Here is a 21277-nt window from a genome sequence, read left to right on the forward strand (position 1 = left end):
TATGCAAATTATTAACAATATAAATAGCCATATATAAAATAAATAAATAGCCAAACTATAACACTTTGTCACGATCAGTGCTGCAGGCGTACAGGGAAGAAGGCAAGCCAAGCCAGCAAGTCCACAATACGGGGTTTTAATTGGAGGACAGGACCGGGGAAAGCACATCTACAAACATTAATGACCGATCTGGGAAACAGTGGGAGACGCGGACTAATATGGACAAGACTAGGCAAACGGAACAGGCAACAGGTGAGAACAATCAGGGAGAAACAGGAGGTAACGAGGTGGGCGTGGCACACATTAGGATCGGATGGCGCGGGGCGTGACATAACCCCCCCCAAAGGCGCGCACACCGGGCCCGCCCGAGAGGAGGCGACAGACGAGACGAGACCGGGAAACAGGACCTGGAAGACAAAAGTAAAACACATCACCGAGGCACAGGAAACAAGACAGAAACACAAAACAGGCACAAAGGCAAAAGCCAAGACAGGACCTGACAGAGGACGGGAAACGCCGACAAACAGACCAGAAAGGGAGACACAGGGGGAACACCCACAGGCGACACGAAAGGGCCAGGAGTGAACGGAGGAGGAACAGAGGGACGAGGAGCAGAGACAGGCGGGACAAAGGGAAAGGGAGGAGGAAGAAGGGGAGCCCGAGGGAGCCCAGACGGGCGGCGGCCGGAGGGGCCGCAGGCGACAGGAAGGAGGGAGCAGGAGGGGACCACGAAGGGAACAAGGAGACAGGGTGAGGGACAGACAGAGGAGACAAGGAGGGAGCCGGAGGGGCCACCAGCAAAGGGAAGGAGAAGGGGGAAGCCGCAGCCAGCGAAGGCGCCGCCACAGCGGGCGAAGGCGCCGTCCGCCAACGCACCGGCGCAGGGGGACCCGCAGGCGACCGATGCGGAGTCGGAGGCGGGATCGAGGCCGGGAGACGAGGCCACGGAGAGGGACCCGCAGGCGACCGCCGACCCGGAGCAGGAGGAACCGCAGGCGGGCCCCGACCGAGCCCCAGCCAAAGCGAACGAGGGCGAGCCAGGGGGCAGGGCGGGCGGGACCCCGGCCCGACGTCTATGTCCCCTTCCTTTTGCGGGACATAGATAGGCGGGGTCCTGAGGGGTGTCGGCCTTGTCGGGGCAAGGGCAAAGGAGTCAGTAGGGCTGGGGGAACTAGAGGCAGGGCCTCTGGTGAGGCAACAGGCGCGGCCGCAGGCGGGGCAGCCAGAGCCGCGGGCGTGGCCGCCAGAGCCGCGGGCGTGGCCGCGGGCTGGACGGGAGAGGCGGCCTCAGGCAGGGCCGCGGGCAGGACGGGAGAGCCGGGCTTGACGGAAGAGCTGTGCAGGACAGGAGAAGCGGCCTCAGGCAGGGCCGCGGGCAGGACTGGAGAGGCGGCCTCAGGCAGGGCCGCGGACAGGACAGGAGTGGCGGCCTCAGGCAGGGCCGCGAGCGTGTGGCCAACAGGAGGCGCTTCGGAGGGCGCTTTGGGCGTGCGATCAGCAGGGGGCGCCACGGGCAGAGCGGCTTCCTCCACTGCTGGCGGAGGCGGTCAGGCCCTCGGGCGGTGCTGCAGCGGGCACCCTCAGTTCCTGGCCAGCAGGGGGCGCCCCGGCGGGTGCCACCATCACGCGGCCAGCAGGGGCCGCTGCAGCGGGCGCCGCCATCACGCGGCCAACAGGGGGCGCACGCAGCGGGCGCCGCCACCACGCGGCCAGCAGCTCGGGCAGTGCCGCAGGCAGAGCGGTGGCAGCTGTAGGGACTGCATGCAGAACAGGCAGGACAGGCAGGTCAGGCAGGACAGGCGGGTCCACGGGCAGTGCGGCGGCAGCAGCAGCAGGCGGTGCCGCGAGCAGAGCGGCGGCAGCAGCAGCCGGTGTAGCCGCTGGCAGGTCCGGAGTAGCCAGGTCTGGAGCCAGCAGGTCCGGCATAGATACGCCTGGGACTACCCCTTTAAGGGCGGCATCCGCGGCATCCTCCCTGGTGGGGAGAAGGGAGCATGCTCCCAGGAAGAGCGTCGGGTCGGCTGTCTTCTTTTCCCTGCGCCTCTTCCTTCTGGGACGAGCGGGGCTCTCTAGGACCCAGGGTAGTTCTCCGGAGCAGGGGGGTTGAGGCTGAAGCCCTTTCCGGCTTGCTAGCAACCGGGATGGAGGTAAGTGGTGAGTCGGGGGGCGGCTCCCAGGTGGTGTACCCCAGGGGGGACAGCCAGACTGCCGCTCTCTCCCTCAGCCGCTTAAGGTGTTCTCCCACCTTTGCACACAGCTGCTCTTCGCCAATGTCATACCTCCTTTTCAGGAGCACCCAACACCTCTCCACTAGCGGGCGGGCCACTGGATCCCCCTGAAGTTCCAGCATATTGGTCCACCAAATGACCTCTTCGTCCAGGGTGAGATCCTCCCTGGCAGCGCTTAGCGTGTGAGGGAGATCGGTCATTCTGTCACGATCAGTGCTGCAGGCGTACAGGGAAGAAGGCAAGCCAAGCCAGCAAGGCCACAATACGGGGTTTTAATCGGAGGACAGGACCGGGGAAAGCACATCTACAAACATTAATGACCGATCTGGGAAACAGTGGGAGACGCGGACTAATATGGACAAGACTAGGCAAACGGAACAGGAAACAGGTGAGAACAATCAGGGAGAAACAGGAGGTAACGAGGTGGGCGTGGCACACATTAGGATCGGACGGCGCGGGGCGTGACACACTTCTGTTTTCTTTGTAACAAAATACTGTTGAAAAACAAACAGAATTAAACTCCATTGTGGAGATGATTCGAGCATGTTGAAAATTCTTCTTCAATCAAGTTCTCTTACATTTACAAAGTAAATTAAATGGCTACTGTTTCACACTGAGGTAACTGAGGCTTACTGCCTGTGCTGCAAACCACAAATCAAGTAAACATGGTAACAACAACAGGTAAGAATAGATCCTCGCTTCATACTCAGTGAAAACCCAGATTCCCTCAGTGTAACATGTCATAATATTAATGTTACATAAAATGCACCTAAATTGTCAAAAAAAAGTTAAAACTCAGCCTTCATGTTAGTTCAGTTATTAAATTCTAATGTGTGTTCATAATATAAACTTTTTGGGAGTCAAAACAAGATAATCTACGAGTGATTTGACCACTCCGTGACGCTTCAGGATTACATTACGATACAAACATTTTATATACTTGCGAAAATAAATGGTTCCATTTTACTTCTGATCTGAATCATCAGACAGGATAGAAATGTGTAATCACTTACTTTGTTTAAGTCAACAGGAGGTAACGAGGTGGGTGTGGCACACATTAGGATCGGATTAGGATGCACATTAGGATTTGCAGCATAATGTTAGATACAATGAAGGATATGAAATCCAGGATGAATGAAGCTAATTTAATAAAGTTAAGGATTATTATTATCTGACTATATTTAAATACTGACTTTAAATAAATAGCTTTAACTATTTCTTATTTTTTGCCAATAATTTACTGTAAATTTCGCAAGCAATTTTTTACAGTGTATGGTTCTCAACCAAGATCTGTATTAAATTGAAATTGAATAGCCTTATTGCTGATTGTATGAAGAGGGTTTATCTGGAACTACCCAAGGCAACAGTGGAGGAGGGTTACCTAACTTTATGTTTTATCACTGGTCTGCCAACATTGTTAAGTTGACCTATTGGCAGTGTTGGGAAGATTACTTTGGAAATGTAATTCGTTAAACTTACAAATTACTCTATTTAAAATGTAATAGTAGTGTAATTATTTCAATTACTATATGAAAGAAATGTAACTAATTACATTTGATTACTTTTTGATTACTTTTCTAAATTATGAATGAACATTCTCAACCATTAACCATTTTGAAATTTTGTAACCTGGTAGTGTTTACCTTACAGCAGTACTAAACACTGACTACTGTCAAACTCCTTTCAATACATGAATTAACATGATTATACTTGATCAATATAATAAAGATACCAAACATACCATATAGCCCAAATAATGATTTTAAACAACAGGTAAGAATAGATCCTCGCTTCATACTCAGTGAAAACCCAGATTCCCTCAGTGTAACATGTCATAACATTAATGTTACATAAAATGCACCTAAATTGTCAAAAAAAAGTTAAAACTCAGCCTTCATGTTAGTTCAGTTATTAAATTCTAATGTGTCTTCATAATATAAACTTTTTGGGAGTCAAAACAAGATAATCTACGAGTGATTTGACCACTCCGTGACGCTTCAGGATTACATTACGATACAAACATTTTATATACTTGCGAAAATAAATGGTTCCATTTTACTTCTGATCTGAAGGAGTTTTTGCATCAGACAGGATAGAAATGTGTAATCACTTACTTTGTTTAAGTCAATTTTTCAATCACAAATCACGGAATAGCCTAAAACTGTCTTCGCAGCACTGTACAATAAAATGGGTTAGCAGAGTGGTAAGGCTGCATCGCCCAGGGGTTAGCTAATTAGTGAATTTTCAAAACTCAATACTCCGTAAAACACAGCATGTCGGGAGTGCTAAGATAACATAAATTACCAATAACCTTAGCATATTGAAGGGGGGAGGCACATTTTCTGTCAACGGGATCAGAAGTGCCGGTGTGGCTTTAAAGCGCGGCACACACTTCGCGATTCATTGTGGTGTTTACGTACAGTATGCTGTCAGTGTTCACGCATGCTATCAGTGTTTACATTTTGTTTTGTTGTCCTACAGTATGCGCCGTATCTTACGATTGAGTTGGTGTTGTTGTCGTACAGTCCGCATACCTGTCATAGCCAGGATTACAGTATTAGATCCATGTCGCCAAGTGTGATCAGTAATGATTTTATAAGATTGCTGAAATCACACAGTGTGTACCGGCCCATTACACTTTAGAAGTATGGTGTGGCACGCTGAAGGTAGGCATGTCTTCCCTGCCTTGTTTAATATGACTGTTTGCAGTTACAGTAAGCTGCACTTACCGCTAGATGTTTTCTTAGGTTGGACTGTTTAGTTAATATCGACAACATCTTTACAGCCGGTAAACATACACTGCATTGCACAGTTAAATTTGTGCTTTTTTCCGTAATGTATCGGAAATGTTTTTTTTATATTTCCAGCAATGGAATGCATTGCTTTCCTTGTCTGCCATTGCCTGCAACAGAAACTCAGACCGCTCATTTGCTGTAAATGTAGACGCGACAGGATAACCAATCAGAAGCATCGAATAGATTCAAACTTTCGGCTGTGGAGGGAAATAGTAAAGGAGGATGTTTTGCATGAGAAAAACATGAAAAGCAATAAAATTACTGTTATTAAAGTATTTAGGTATTAGGTATTAGCAAAGTTTTGCATACAATCTTATGATGTAAGTAAAATTGTAATCATTAATATTTCCATAAGTAACTGTAATTTAATTGCACTTTTTTCTCTAGTAACTAACGGATCACAATTACATTTTTTTGTAATTAAATTACGTAACGCAGTTACATATAACTCGTTACTCCCCAACACTGCCCATTGGATTACATTATTCACAACTAGAGAAGGCCCATCCTGGGTAGCTTTGTTCTTAGAACCACATCTGTCTACATCTCCAATAGCCATGAATCTAAATCACCATTCTCTAAACCTGTTGTGAAAGCTTTTCTTGAAATATGGTTTCAATTAAGAAAACATTTTGGTTTCACGTATATATGTAGTGTTCTTCTGTTGGTTGATAACCATCTGTTGATAACCATCTGTTCCCCCCCCCCCCCTAATAGACCCAGCTTTCAGGATTTGTTAGGACAGTGGTTTGTTCTGTGTTCAGGATCTTGTCGTTGATGGTACATTTATTTCATTTGACACATTGCAAAATGTTCACAATATTCAGAGAACTCAGTTTTTTCATGTCCTACAGGCCCCTAGTTTTGCCATGAAATATTTTTCTCCCCTCAAGCATCTAATAGTGCAACAGACAATATTTTGGAAATGAACCCTTATGTAAAAGGTAGAATTTCAATGATATACAATATCATACAGGGCATAAATATACTTACAGTACGTGGGATAAAACTAAAATTGTGTTAAATCACAGAGTGGGGACAAGGCATGCTGAGCTGCACAGTGTGCAGAAGTCGCCAACTGCCTGTAGAGTCAATAGCTACAGACCTCCAAACTTCATGTGGCCTTCACATTAGCTCAAGAACAGTGCGTAGAGAACTTCATGGAATGGGTTTCCATGGCCGAGCAGCTACATCCAAGCCTTACATCAACAAGTGCAATGCAAAGCGTCGGATGTAGTGGTGTAACGCACACTGCCACTGGACTCTAGAGCAGTGGAGGCATGTTCTCCGGAGTGACAAATCATGCTTCTCTGTCTGGTAATCCAATGGACGAGTCTGGGTTTGGCGGTTGCCAGGAGAATGGTACTTGCCGAACTGCAAGTGGAGTTGTGTGTTTTTAATCATTTATTCATTTTTTTGTTTGTTTGTTATTTGTTTGTTTGTTTGTTTATAATTTTTTTCATATGCTGTACCAACCATCTATCTCATATGCAGTTATGTATGCTTTGGTGTGGGTAAGCCTGGGTGAGGGTGGGGGAGGGGGATCTTCGTTTTCTTAAAATCCATTCATAAAACCCTGAAACAAAGTTTTTTTTTTTTTTTAAATGAAAAAAAAACAGTTGTATGCATTAGGTCATGTCTTCTTAACCGCAAGGTCAAGACTAATGAAAATGGCATCTCAGCAAGGCTAATGGAAGGTAAGAGCTCCCCTAGTGGGTATAGGAGTGCATTTTTCCTAGAGCATGGACATGCAGGGGCGGGGGTGCATCCTTATGCATAAGGGTATGCACCCTTTTCAAATCTAGCTGCACTGCAATTGGATCTGTGAAGCTTGCGCAAATAAATTTAGGTCCACTGTGTGTATTATCGAGAAAATTATGATATGATCATGTGAGAAAAGATACAGGGGGGTGTCATTTACGGCAGGGTACCTTAAAATCAGTTATTTCTTCCAAAGGGTGTACTACCAAGAATTAAGTCAATGGTGTCAATAATTTTGTCCAAACTGCTGACATCCTCTTCGCATACTCGCCAATTTGGCAATGCCGGTGTTCTACGCATTTATCCTTTCTTTGACTGCTTTAAAACCTTTTCACAGTACATGGACCATACATATAAAATATTATAATATTATACATACTCACACCTTTTGGCCCATGAGAGGACTTGCCTGCCTCAGCATATTATTATTTGCTATCTGCTAAGAACCGAATAAAATCAAACATTCTGTACCATATTGAATTGCATAGCATCATATTCTTTGTCATCTCATCGTATAACATTGAATTGCATGGTGTTGAATCAAATTGTGTCAAATCACCACATAACAATAGGAATGAACCAGTACAAAGCATGAGTGTTAGCAACAGTGTAGACCACTTATGTAGTATACGATGTAAGCTCGACACGGAAGTATAAATCAGCCTTAACAGTGTCAGCTGCAGTGTACATTATTGTAAGCATATTTTCGTCAGTTTATTGAGTCTACAAGTTTACAGAGAATAAACTGTTGATTGTTGACTGTAATGTTTAATTGGTAACACTTGACAGGGCACAAATAATACTGTATACAGTAGTATGCTATTATTCATGTATTAATAAATCACAAACTAAATCTTAGTTACATACTGATATCATGTTAATTCATCATTAATGAATCGTGATGCATGTTTTATCTCAAGCAGTTACTATATTTGTTACTAGGCTTTATCTATTAATTCTGTAAACCTTTGTGAACTACTGAAGGAACAAGTAATGAGTAACACAAGTGAAATACTGATCTCATGTTTTTTCATCATTAATGAATCGTCATGCACCTTTTATTCAAGTAGTAATTATACTTGTTCATTCACTTAAGTAGTAACTGAGCTTTTACTATTTGTTACCGTTTAATTTAATTTGTTCGTTTAATTATTTCAGCAAACTTTGATCATCATTTGATCTTGGCATGCTATGCCTTTTTGGAAAGCTCTGTGTCTAAGCTACAACCTACTAAAATTTCAGCTGTCTGGGAGTGTTTTTAAATATTTCTGAGCTAGAAACCAAACTGAAGCTAAATTCATAGAATGAAAGTTAGTGGTTAGCGATTATGGTTAACTTCCTCTAAATTTTTTAGTGGTTTGTTGGTTTAGCGTTGCCGTTGTGTCGAATTAAACTTTGAAGTTAGCAGATTAGCAGTTATTGAAGCTAACTTTTCAATTAGCTGTCCCCAGCTAATTGTAAGCATATTTTCGTCAGTTTATTGAAAGAATAATGAACAAATGGAGGAAATTACAGGCTGTATTTTGTCTAAAAATAGAGGTGAAATGCTTGCTTGTCCATTCAATTCTCCTCTCCCCTCTCCTTTGTTGTGACTGAATGAACAGATTAAAGAGAGAGAGCTGCATTACTGGCTCAACAGACAAAAGCTGAAGAGGAGAAACGTTTAGAGATGGAGGCATCTGTCTCGCCCTGCTCCGTCCGCTCCCGATGTGTGCCACGCCCCCTCATCATCCACGTGTGCTTCCCCGATCGTGCCCAGCTGTTCCTTGTTATTGTGGCTTGTCTTCTGTATTTAGTCCGCGTCTGAGTACGTTACCCCAGATCCGTCATTAATGTTAGTTGGTGTTTTGGTCCTGTCCACCGTGAATAAACCCCGTTTACCTGCATTCACGGCTTGCCTCGCCTGTTTCCTGGCTCGCTCGCTCACCCATCGTGACAGCATCCATCACTGTCTTACAGTTCAAATTAATGAAGAAATCTTTTAAAAAGTAAAAATAACACTGGTATACAGTGATTTTGGTGCCAACGATGTCTGAACAGTTTTATATTAAGTTTATGGTGCTGAATCAGAATATGACTTTGGTTTTGCCAGATTAGCTCTAGTTTCTGAGATATTTAATAGTTAATTAACACAACACATTTGAAAAGCATTCAGAATTGCAAGAATATTTTTATTTTAGTTACAACTAGTAAGTAAACAGCCTAACATCATTAAAAAAAAAATTATTACAAATATCTAACAGTGACAGGAAAAAGTTATGTATGATTTGATTAATTAATAGAATATTAATTAGTCATTAATTGTAATTAATGTCAGTGCTTCAAAAAAAAAAACTACCGTGGCTGGTTGAAAAAGACGACTAAAGTCTACAAAGCGCGATGCGACCTTTGTAAAAGTCATCAAACTGGCAACAATGGGCTCTAAAGCCATCGACTTACATATCAGGGGAGAGAAGTACAAGTGTTTTGTCGACAGTCAGACAACAACTGTCCCCATTCAGTTGTTTGCCAGTCCTGCAAGTACAACCTCTACAGATAGGCTTACACCCACTTTGGCAGTGTCTCTGGATCCCACGACAAGCAATGCCTGCAGTACATTCTCCTCAACCGACACACTGAAAGCAGAAGTGCTATGGGCTTTGCAAATGATTAGCTGACATCACTCCTATATGTCCAATGATGACACTTTGGTGAGCAATTTGCTGGGACACAGTTAATAATTGTAGGAAGTTGTGGCCTACATACCCTTCACAACTCATTCAAGACTGGTTTTGAAATGTGGATGGTAGAGAAAGTGCTCAAAGCACTACATTTTCTTTTCCACTCTGCACCAGCCAGAAGAGAGGACTTCACAGCTGCAACATCATCCTCAAAATTCCCTCTACCTTTCTGTGACCATCGGTGGCTCGAAAATTTGCCAGCTGTCGAACGAGCATCGGAAGTCTGGCCCTCTATTGTGAAATATGTGGACCTGGTGAAGTCAAAAAAGGTGAAAAACCCAGGGACATCTTCTTTTGACTGCATTTGTGAAGCCTGAATGGATCCGCTTCTTCTGGCCAAACTGCATTTTTTCATGGCCCTATCACAAGCATTTCAACCATTTCTGGCTAAATACCAGACAGGTGTTCCCATAATGCCCTTCCTTTGGAAGGCCGTGGCAGATTTGATCTGGGTAAATATTCACCACCACAGTAACAAACAATAAATGAACATGCAAACACGCACATGTGAACTTAACTCTAATTTTATCTTCAGACTCTCCATCATCATTTGTCATTCATTTCATTACCTAAGACACTGTTAAAGAGTCAAAAGACAGACCAAAAGCTATTGCATTTGTTATCACACACAAGTCGCAAGAAGCAGGTATGGAAAATGATTGGACGAAAGTCATACCTTCTGAAGTAATAATGCTGTTTTCACAATACAGTTTAATGGCCTACTAAATGCTTTTGACTAATTAAGCAGTTTAGAAGTTAATTATACTGTATTCTGAAACTGTAAAAGATATAGTTTTTACCAAAAAGCTGTTTTAAAATGAGTACAGACTGAATTAAGCATCATGCCTACCTGCCTAAGTTGTGCATAAGCTTTAAGTAGCTGGAAATCTCGTACTGTATGTGCCCTGTGTTGTGTACTCGGTTAATGATTCATGTACATTAGGTGGGGTAACTTTTCATGGCGTCTGCTCTACAGTATCTGCGGGACCAGACAGACATGCTGGTGGTGGGTGTTATCGGGCTCCAGGGACCCGGCAAATCCACAGTCATGTCGCTGCTCTCTGCCAACTTACCCAAAGAGCATCCAAGGTAATTCTGTCTACAAGTTAGTTATTAATTAAAATTGAGTAATCCCGTTGTCTGTCCTCCTGTTCCGATCTGTACTTCATGCCACCTTAGGAAAAAAGAGTAACAAGGCTCATGTAGCATTGTTATACGTGTCCCAAAGCATGATAGGACACTGGTTAATTAATCAGGATGCCACAGCACTATGGAAGCACACGATTCCACAAGTGTCGTTTTGAAGTGTGTTTTTTCATGATACTGTGTGTTAAGTGTAGGTAGTACAATACAAACCTAAAGCTGTAATGCTGTTTTTCAGGGCAAATGTATTCAAGGCACAGAGTCGGGAGCTGGACACACAGGTTCGAAGCTATCTACAGCAACAGTTGTCTTTTGTCTGTTTCATGGGGGCATTGTGTAGCTGAAATATAGTGATCCTTTATAGGCCATTTGCACAAGTATGAGTACAGGTACATTGGAATGCTTCTTTTTATATATATCATCTTGTTGTCCTATGAGATGCACACACACACACACACACACACACTGATACAGTTGATGCCTGGTTTCTGACTACAAAGTCAGGCCATTTATCCGTCGCCCGGGAGCCTTTCAGGGAGTTTCAAGCTTTGCTCAGCTTTGCTCAAGGCAACCTTCATATCACAGGAACAGAAAACTAACTCCCTGAGCCACACATCACCCCTCTCAGTAGTTTAGGGCGCCTGTGTCCAAAGAATATGGGTTCAAAGCCCATGGCCCATATCAGTGGCCATACCTCCTGCAGTTCAGATGAGGTAATCCTCCTCAAGATAAGCTGGTTTTTAGCTTGGCCAGTACTTGGATGGGAGACCAACTAGAGAAGTTGGGTTGCTGCTGGATGAGGTGTTGATTTGGCCAGCAGGGGGAGCCCATCCTGTGGTCTGTGTGGATCCCAATGTTTCAGTGCAGTGACTAGGACACTGTGCTGTAAAATGGTGCTGTCCTTCGGATGAGATGTAAAATCGAGGTCCAGACTCTAAGGTGGAAAAAAAAATCCCTGGGCATCTTTCAAATGAGTCGGGGTGGTACCCTGATGTCCTGACTAAAATTGCCCACTTTGGTCCTTTCAAATCAGACCTCCTACTCATCCCCTCTTTCTGGTTGATGAATTCTCTCCTCCCCTTCACCACCTTACCTATTGTATGGTGAGCATATTGGTGCAGAATTGGTCCCTTTGCATCATCCGGGTGGGTGATACACAGTGGCAGTGGTTGACATTACTCCCCATTGGTTCTGAAAAGTGCTTTGGGTGTCTTGAAAAGCACTATGGGAATGTAACATTCCTTTGCTAATTCAAAATAGTGCAACAGACAATATTTTAGAAATGAACCCTTATGTAAAAGGTAGAATTTCAATGATATACAATATCATACAGGACATAAATATACTTACGTGGGATAAAACTAAAATTGTGTTAAATCACAGAGTGGGGACAAGGCATGCTGAGCTGCACAGTGTGCAGAAGTCGCCAACTGCCTGTAGAGTCAATAGCTACAGACCTCCAAACTTCATGTGGCCTTCACATTAGCTCAAGAACAGTGCGTAGAGAACTTCATGGGTTGGGTTTCCATGGCCGAGCAGCTACATCCAAGCCTTACATCAACAAGTGCAATGCAAAGCGTCGGATGTAGTGGTGTAACGCACACTGCCACTGGACTCTAGAGCAGTGGAGGCATGTTCTCTGGAGTGACAAATCATGCTTCTCTGTCTGGTAATCCAATGGACGAGTCTGGGTTTGGCGGTTGCCAGGAGAATGGTACTTGCCGGACTGCAAGTGGAGTTGTGTGTTTTTAATCATTTATTAATTAATTTTTTTGTTTGTTTGTTTGTTTATAATTTTTTTCATATGCTGTACCAACCATCTATCTCATATGCAGTTATGTATGCTTTGGTGTGGGTAAGCCTGGGTGAGGGTGGGGGAGGGGGATCTTCGTTTTCTTAAAATCCATTCATAAAACCCTGAAACAAAGTTTTTTTTTTTTTTAATAAAAAAAAAAACAGTTGTATGCATTAGGTGATATGCATTAGGTCTTCTTAACCGCAAGGTCAAGACTAATGAAAATGGCATCTCAGCAAGGCTAAAGGAAGGTAAGAGCTCCCCTAGTGGTTATAGGAGTGCATTTTTCCTAGAGCATGGACATGCAGGGGCGGGGGTGCATCCTTATGCATAAGGGTATGCACCCTTTTCAAATCTAGCTGCACTGCAATTGGATCTGTGAAGCTTGCTCAAATAAATTTAGGTCCACTGTGTGTATTATCAAGAAAATTATGATATGATCATGTGAGAAAAGATACAGGGGGGTGTCATTTACGGCAGGGTACCTTAAAATAAGTTATTTCTTCCAAAGGGTGTACTACCAAGAATTAAGTCAATGGTGTCAATAATTTTGTCCAAACTGCTGACATCCTCTTCGCATACTCGGCAATTTGGCAATGCCGGTGTTCTACGCATTTATCCTTCCCAAATGTTTCTCGTTGATAAATTTCTCTCTTTGAATGTGTTCTAATGTAATGTTTTACACTTAAACTCATTTAACACATTTTCTTTGACTGCTTTAAAACTTTAAAACCTTTTCACAGTACATGGACCATACATATAAAATATTATAATATTATACATACTCACACCTTTTGGCCCATGAGAGGACTTGCCTGCCTCAGCATATTATTATTTGCTATCTGCTAAGAACCGAATAAAATCAAACATTCTGTACCATATTGAATTGCATAGCATCATATTCTTTGTCATCTCATCGTATAACATTGAATTGCATGGTGTTGAATCAAATTGTGTCAAATCACCACATAACAATAGGAATGAACCAGTACAAAGCATGAGTGTTAGCAACAGTGTAGACCACTTGTGTAGTATACGATGTAAGCTCGACACGGAAGTATAAATCAGCCTTAACAGTGTCAGCTGCAGTGTACATTATTGTAAGCATATTTTCGTCAGTTTATTGAGTCTACAAGTTTACAGAGAATAAACTGTTGATTGTTGACTGTAATGTTTAATTGGTAACACTTGAAAGGGCACAAATAATATAGTATTCATGTATTAATAAATCACAAACTAAATCTTAGTTACATACTGATATCATGTTAATTCATCATTAATGAATCGTGATGCATGTTTTATCTCAAGCAGTTACTATATTTGTTACTAGGCTTTATCTATTAATTCTGTAAACCTTTGTGAACTACTGAAGGAACAAGTAATGAGTAACACAAGTGAAATACTGATCTCATGTTTTGTCATCATTAATGAATCGTCATGCACCTTTTATTCAAGTAGTAATTATACTTGTTCATTCACTTAAGTAGTAACTGAGCTTTTACTATTTGTTACCGTTTAATTTAATTTGTTCGTTTAATTATTTCAGCAAACTTTGATCATCATTTGATCTTGGCATGCTATGCCTTTTTGGAAAGCTACTGTATGTGTCTAAGCTACAACCTACTAAAATTTCAGCTGTCTGGGAGTGTTTTTAAATATTTCAGAGCTAGAAACCAAACTGAAGCTAAATTCATAGAATGAAAGTTAGTGGCTAGCGATTATGGTTAACTTCCTCTAAATTTTTTAGTGGTTTGTTGGTTTAGCATTGCCGTTGTGTCGAATTAAACTTTGAAGTTAGCAGATTAGCAGTTATTGAAGCTAACTTTTCAATTAGCTGTCCCCAGCTAATTGTAAGCATATTTTCGTCAGTTTATTGAAAGAATAATGAACAAATGGAGGAAATTACAGGCTGTATTTTGTCTAAAAATAGAAGTGAAATGCTTGCTTGTCCATTCAATTCTCCTCTCCCCTCTCCTTTGTTGTGACTGAATGAACAGATTAAAGAGAGAGAGCTGCATTACTGGCTCAACAGACAAAAGCTGAAGAGGAGAAACGTTTAGAGATGGAGGCATCCATCACTGTCTTACAGTTCAAATTAATGAAGAAATCTTTTAAAAAGTAAAAATAACACTGGTATACAGTGATTTTGGTGCCAACAATGTCTGAACAGTTTTATATTAAGTTTATGGTGCTGAATCAGAATATGACTTTGGTTTTGCCAGATTAGCTCTAGTTTCTGAGATATTTAATAGTTAATTAACACAACACATTTGAAAAGCATTCAGAATTGCAAGAATATTTTTATTTTAGTTACAACTAGTAAGTAAACAGTCTAACATCATAAAGAAAATAAATTAAAAATATCTAACAGTGACAGGAAAAAGTTATGTATGATTTGATTAATTAATAGAATATTAATTAGTCATTAATTGTAATTAATGTCAGTGCTTCAAAAAAAAAAAAACTACTGTGGCTGGTTGAAAAAGACGACTAAAGTCTACAAAGCGCGATGCGACCTTTGTAAAAGTCATCAAACTGGCAACAATGGGCTCTAAAGCCATCGACTTACATATCAGGGGAGAGAAGTACAAGTGTTTTGTCGACAGTCAGACAACAACTGTCCCCATTCAGTTGTTTGCCAGTCCTGCAAGTACAACCTCTACAGATAGGCTTACACCCACTTTGGCAGTGTCTCTGGATCCCACGACAAGCAATGCCTGCAGTACATTCTCCTCAACCGACACACTGAAAGCAGAAGTGCTATGGGCTTTGCAAATGATTAGCTGACATCACTCCTATATGTCCAATGATGACACTTTGGTGAGCAATTTGCTGGGACACAGTTAATAATTGTAGGAAGTTGTGGCCTACATACCCTTCACAACTCATTCAAGACTGGTTTTGAAATGTGGATGGTAGAGAAAGTGCTCAAAGCACTACATTTTCTTTTCCACTCTGCACCAGCCAGAAGAGAGGACTTCACAGCTGCAACATCATCCTCAAGATTCCCTCTACCTTTCTGTGACCATCGGTGGCTCGAAAATTTGCCAGCTGTCGAACGAGCATTGGAAGTCTGGCCCTCTATTGTGAAATATGTGGACCTGGTGAAGTCAAAAAAGGTGAAAAACCCAGGGACATCTTCTTTTGACTGCATTTGTGAAGCCTGAATGGATCCGCTTCTTCTGGCCAAACTGCATTTTTTCATGGCCCTATCACAAGCATTTCAACCATTTCTGGCTAAATACCAGACAGGTGTTCCCATAATGCCCTTCCTTTGGAAGGCCGTGGCAGATTTGATCTGGGTAAATATTCACCACCACAGTAACAAACAATAAATGAACATGCAAACACGCACATGTGAACTTAACTCTAATTTTATCTTCAGACTCTCCATCATCATTTGTCATTCATTTCATTACCTAAGACACTGTTAAAGAGTCAAGAGACAGACCAAAAGCTATTGCATTTGTTATCACACACAAGTCGCAAGAAGCAGGTATGGAAAATGATTGGACGAAAGTCATACCTTCTGAAGTAATAATGCTGTTTTCACAATACAGTTTAATGGCCTACTAAATGCTTTTGACTAATTAAGCAGTTTAGAAGTTAATTATATTCTGAAACTGTAAAAGATATAGTTTTTACCAAAAAGCTGTTTTAAAATGAGTACAGACTGAATTAAGCATCATGCCTACCTGCCTAAGTTGTGCATAAGCTTTAAGTAGCTGAAAATCTCGTACTGTATGTGCCCTGTGTTGTGTACTCGGTTAATGATTCATGTAGGTGGGGTAACTTTTCATGGCGTCTGCTCTACAGTATCTGCGGGACCAGACAGACATGCTGGTGGTGGGTGTTATCAGGCTCCAGGGAACCGGCAAATCCACAGTCATGTCGCTGCTCTCTGCCAATTTACCCAAAGATGATCCAAGGTAATTCTGTCTACAAGTTAGTTATTAATTAAAATTGAGTAATCCCGTTGTCTGTCCTCCTGTTCCGATCTGTACTTCATGCCACCTTAGGAAAAAAGAGTAACAAGGCTCATGTAGCATTGTTATACGTGTCCCAAAGCATGATAGGACACTGGTTAATTAATCAGGATGCCACAGCACTATGGAAGCACACGATTGTCGTTTTGAAGTGTGTTTTTTCATGATACTGTGTGTTAAGTGTAGGTAGTACAATACAAACCTAAAACTGTAATGTTGTTTTTCAGGGCAAATGTATTCAGGGCACAGAGTCGGGAGCTGGACACACAGGTTCGAAGCTATCTACAGCAACAGTTGTCTTTTGTCTGTTTCATGGGGGCATTGTGTAGCTGAAATATAGTGATCCTTTATAGGCCATTTGCACAAGTATGAGTACAGGTACATTGGAATGCTTCTTTTTATATATATCATCTTGTTGTCCTATGAGATGCACACACACACACACACACACTGATACAGTTGATGCCTGGTTTCTGACTACAAAGTCAGGCCATTTATCCGTCGCCCGGGAGCCTTTCAGGGAGTTTCAAGCTTTGCTCAGCTTTGCTCAAGGCAACCTTCATATCACAGGAACAGAAAACTAACCCCCTGAGCCACACATCACCCCTCTCAGTAGTTTAGGGCGCCTGTGTCCAAAGGATATGGGTTCAAAGCCCATGGCCCATATCAGTGGCCATACCTCCTGCAGTTCAGATGAGGTAATCCTCCTCAAGATAAGCCGGTTTTTAGCTTGGCCAGTACTTGGATGGGAGACCAACTAGAGAAGTTGGGTTGCTGCTGGATGAGGTGTTGATTTGGCCAGCAGGGGGAGCCCATCATGTGGTCTGTGTGGATCCCAATGTTTCAGTGCAGTGACTAGGACACTGTGCTGTAAAATGGTGCTGTCCTTCGGATGAGATGTAAAATCGAGGTCCAGACTCTAAGGTGGAAAAAAAAATCCCTGGGCATCTTTCAAATGAGTCGGGGTGGTACCCTGATGTCCTGGCTAAAATTGCCCACTTTGGTCCTTTCAAATCAGACCTCCTACTCATCCCCTCTTTCTGATTGATGAATTCTCTCCTCCCCTTCACCACCTATTGTATGGTGAGCATATTGGTGCAGAATTGGTCCCTTTGCATCATCCGGGTGGGTGATACACAGTGGCAGTGGTTGACATTACTCCCCATTGGTTCTGAAAAGTGCTTTGGGTGTCTTGAAAAGCACTATGGGAATGTAACATTCCTTTGCTAATTCAAATCTCTGATTCTTCAGTAACCCCACCTGGATGGTGGATAACTTTACACTCTTACCCCATGTGCTCTGGATAATTTTTTGTGCTTTGGACAAAATTTTGTGCTTAATAAATGTAATTTTAAATAGCCAATCGGGCATTTATATCATCATTTAATTGACTTGGACTGCCTTTTGCCTACAGCCTATTTTGAGTCCTTCTATATTGGATCATCTCATTAACAACGACTGCAAGCTACCACCTGAGTACAACCTCCCTCACACTTATGTGGAAATGCAGGTCAGTGCTTCACCAGCAGGGGGCAGTAGCAGGGTGAGAGAGTGTGGCAGGGTGACTGCACTCCCTGATGATTTTAGAGGTTTTCCTCCAGCACTGTCTGGTGTATGCGGCCTGCAGGGGGCAGTAGCAAGTTGAGCAGAGCATGGCAGGAGTTGCTTGGTACAGGGACAGTGGTGGACATTTTGAAGCAAGCAGGGACAGCAGACCGGATGAGGGAGAGATTAAAGATGTCTGTGAACATTACCACCAGCTGATCCATGCACACTCTGAGAACCTGCCCAAGGATGCTGTCCAGGTCAGCAACCTGGTGAGGATTTACTCATCATATGGTCTTGCACACCTCATCCACAGAGACTGAGAGCATGGAGAGGTCAATGGTGGCATGCAGTCCTCTGGGCGTTTGCCTCAAAGCGAGCATGAAACACGTTCAGCTCTTCCAGGAGAGATGTGGTGACACATCACACTGGCTTTCCCTCTCTGGGCTATTTTGGTGTTCAGACCTTGCCTCATGCTTCATTTCTTGCCATTCAGTTGCATTGCAGTTCATCCCTGTACACGCACTTGGCTGCCTGTATTGTCTCAGGGAGGGTGCAGCTGGCATGTAAAAATGACACCCCACCCCATTCCAAAATGTAATGCAATGTGTCCTTTGTTTTAGATTATGAATTGGAAGCATTAAATGAATGTTCCATTTTGCACATTAGGTAATGTTTTAATTTGGTAGATGCATTTAAATTTATAAGGCTACTGATAATTTGTTTTGGTTTGATAAAGACATTTTTACAGTATTTTGCAATGACAACTGTGCGAGAGTGTGTGTGCATACTTGTTTAACTGGATGTGTTGGTAACCTTTGTATTTCCTGAATTCACAAAACAACGGCAAAGCCCCATTGTTGTACCTCTTATAGTTGTTTTCTTCTGACTTCAGTCTTTGCAGGTAGCTGCCTTCCTCTTCACTGTGTGCCATGTCGCCATTGTGGTTCAGGACTGGTTCACTGATATCAATCAGGTATTTGGCAAAACACCCAATACACTTAGGAGTACTGTAAAAATCTTGTAGCTAAAAAATCCATTCAAATATTTTTATTAGTCAACTGGCTAAAATTCTTAGATTTCAGTTGGGTGTTTGCAGCTAGTTACATATTTTTGATGAGTTAGTTTTACAGCTTGAGAGTGTGATGTTAAAGGTAACAGGCGCTTCAGCAATGATGGGAATTGCACCATTCGGATTATAAATCAGGTTAACATCTAACTTCCTTGTTAGATGCTAAACTGCATTTCATTGTACCTGTACAATGACAATAAAGTTGAATCTAATCTAATCTCTAACACACTTAAGGCTTCTCTTCAGGGACAAGTTCCTAAATGTGTTTGATAACTTTTGTTCTATAGACAAGTGTACACAATATATCATCCGTTTACGCATCAAATATTACCTACATCAAATAGTACCTTTTGTCTCGAGCCATTCATTGTGACAGAAAAGCAATAAACAGGGGAATGGGAGTAAATACTTTCTCATGGCCCTGTGGTTGCTGGCAGTTCATGTGACAAATAACTTTACATGAGGATACAAATAATACTGCTTAACCTCAGAGAGACATAAGCACTTGTAAAGCAGTTTCTCTGAGTAGACCTGAGTGCGATGCCCCTCCAGGTTCCTCCAGACCGCTGAGATGCTGAAGCCCTCCACCCCGTCTGCCAGTCATGACAGTGCCGGCTCTGCAGGCTCCGACGAGGGCTCGGAGTACTACCCTCACATTGGTAAGTGGGCCGTTGATATTCTGTATACATGTTTGCACTTCATGTATGTATCTGTTTATGTTTTTCATGATTTTTGCAGTGTTCCTGCAGAACAAGGCCAGGAGGGAGGAATTCTGTCCCAAGAACCTTTTTTCTTTCAAAAAAGAAGCATTTTTTTTTTATGTTTCCTTTGGGTCGGGCAGCAGACAGAAAAATGTATCTTAGATGAGATGATGATGATCAGGCCGGTTACATGTATGTGTCTTGCTTGTGCACAAGGACAACATGGTCTCCATGGCCCCCCGCCCCCCCCCAACACACATTTCCGAGTGGGCACAGGTTGTTGACTGGCTGTAACGTATATGCAACACACATTGCATTTGCACATAGCAAAGAGCTCTCACTAAAAGAGCATGCAGTGTTTAATCAAATTCATACTAAGTGGGTAGCCCCCACCGAAATTCAACATCTTTTATGAAATACCTGGCCATAAAGTCCCTTGCACCTCATTTTCTCTTTCGTTTTTTATTCTCCTTTTCTGGAGCTAGGGACTGACTAAATGTTAGTCACCTTTGACCATACCATGGCGTGACAAACCAAACCTGTTTTTGCATTATAGGAAGGCTGTTGTTGGTGTATGTGTGTGTTTTAAATGAAGTATTGTTGTTGTCGGTTATTTGCTTATTTATTTGAGGAAACCATGTATCTGTGAAACTGTTTCAGTTTCATGTGACATTTCTGGTGCTAACATTTCCAGTAAATGGAAACCAAGGGCTTCCTTCTGCAGCTTCCTCGTGCACGTCTGTTTTAGGGTTGTAATGGTACAGGTTAAGTAATTGCTGTGTACCATTCAGTTATGTCATGTTTGGTCCGGAATGCACAATAAAATGAACAAACACTTTGCTAGACACGGAATGCGGAACTTGCATGGAAGCATTATGCTCATTGTGGCTAATGCCAGCTAATGCTGGCTATGGTCAGTCATAATCAGTGGCTTGAGAACATGTTGGTTTCCCATTGAATTACACCAGCATTAGAGAGACAGTAGTTGATAAATCCAAGACTGTCTCTCGGCTCTGCCCTGACTCACGTATGTTGCTGGAAACACATCCAATGTGCTAACATATTTGAAACTGATTATCTGAGTGTGGGAATGACTGGAGCAAGGCAGAAACCGGGGTGGTTCATACTTATCTGCTGTATTTAAGGATCTTTTTGCAGGAAAATCAGACCTGATGGAAAAAAAACTAAGGCAGTTAAAATAAACTTTCAAAAAATTGTGCTTTCGCTGCGGTACTGAAACTGCACAGAACCATGAACCCGAAACAGAGCTTTGTATCGAACCCTGAATTTTGTGCACCGTTACACCCCTGTGTCCTAACTAACTTGTGTCAGAGGAAATTGTGTCACAGCACATGCTGATGGAAGGAATGTATGATCTCTACAGACAAATTCAGGGGAGGGGGGTAGTCAGAATGCTATTCTATACTATATATCTATAACTTTTACAGCCGTAGTAAAAGCTTTGAGGCAGAAGAATAAGATTTCGTAAGAATTATAATTATGAGGTTGCCTTTCTACCCCTGTATTCTGA

Source organism: Paramormyrops kingsleyae, chromosome 9 (genome assembly GCF_048594095.1).
Source record: "Paramormyrops kingsleyae isolate MSU_618 chromosome 9, PKINGS_0.4, whole genome shotgun sequence".
Classification (NCBI taxonomy): Eukaryota; Metazoa; Chordata; class Actinopteri; order Osteoglossiformes; family Mormyridae; genus Paramormyrops; species Paramormyrops kingsleyae.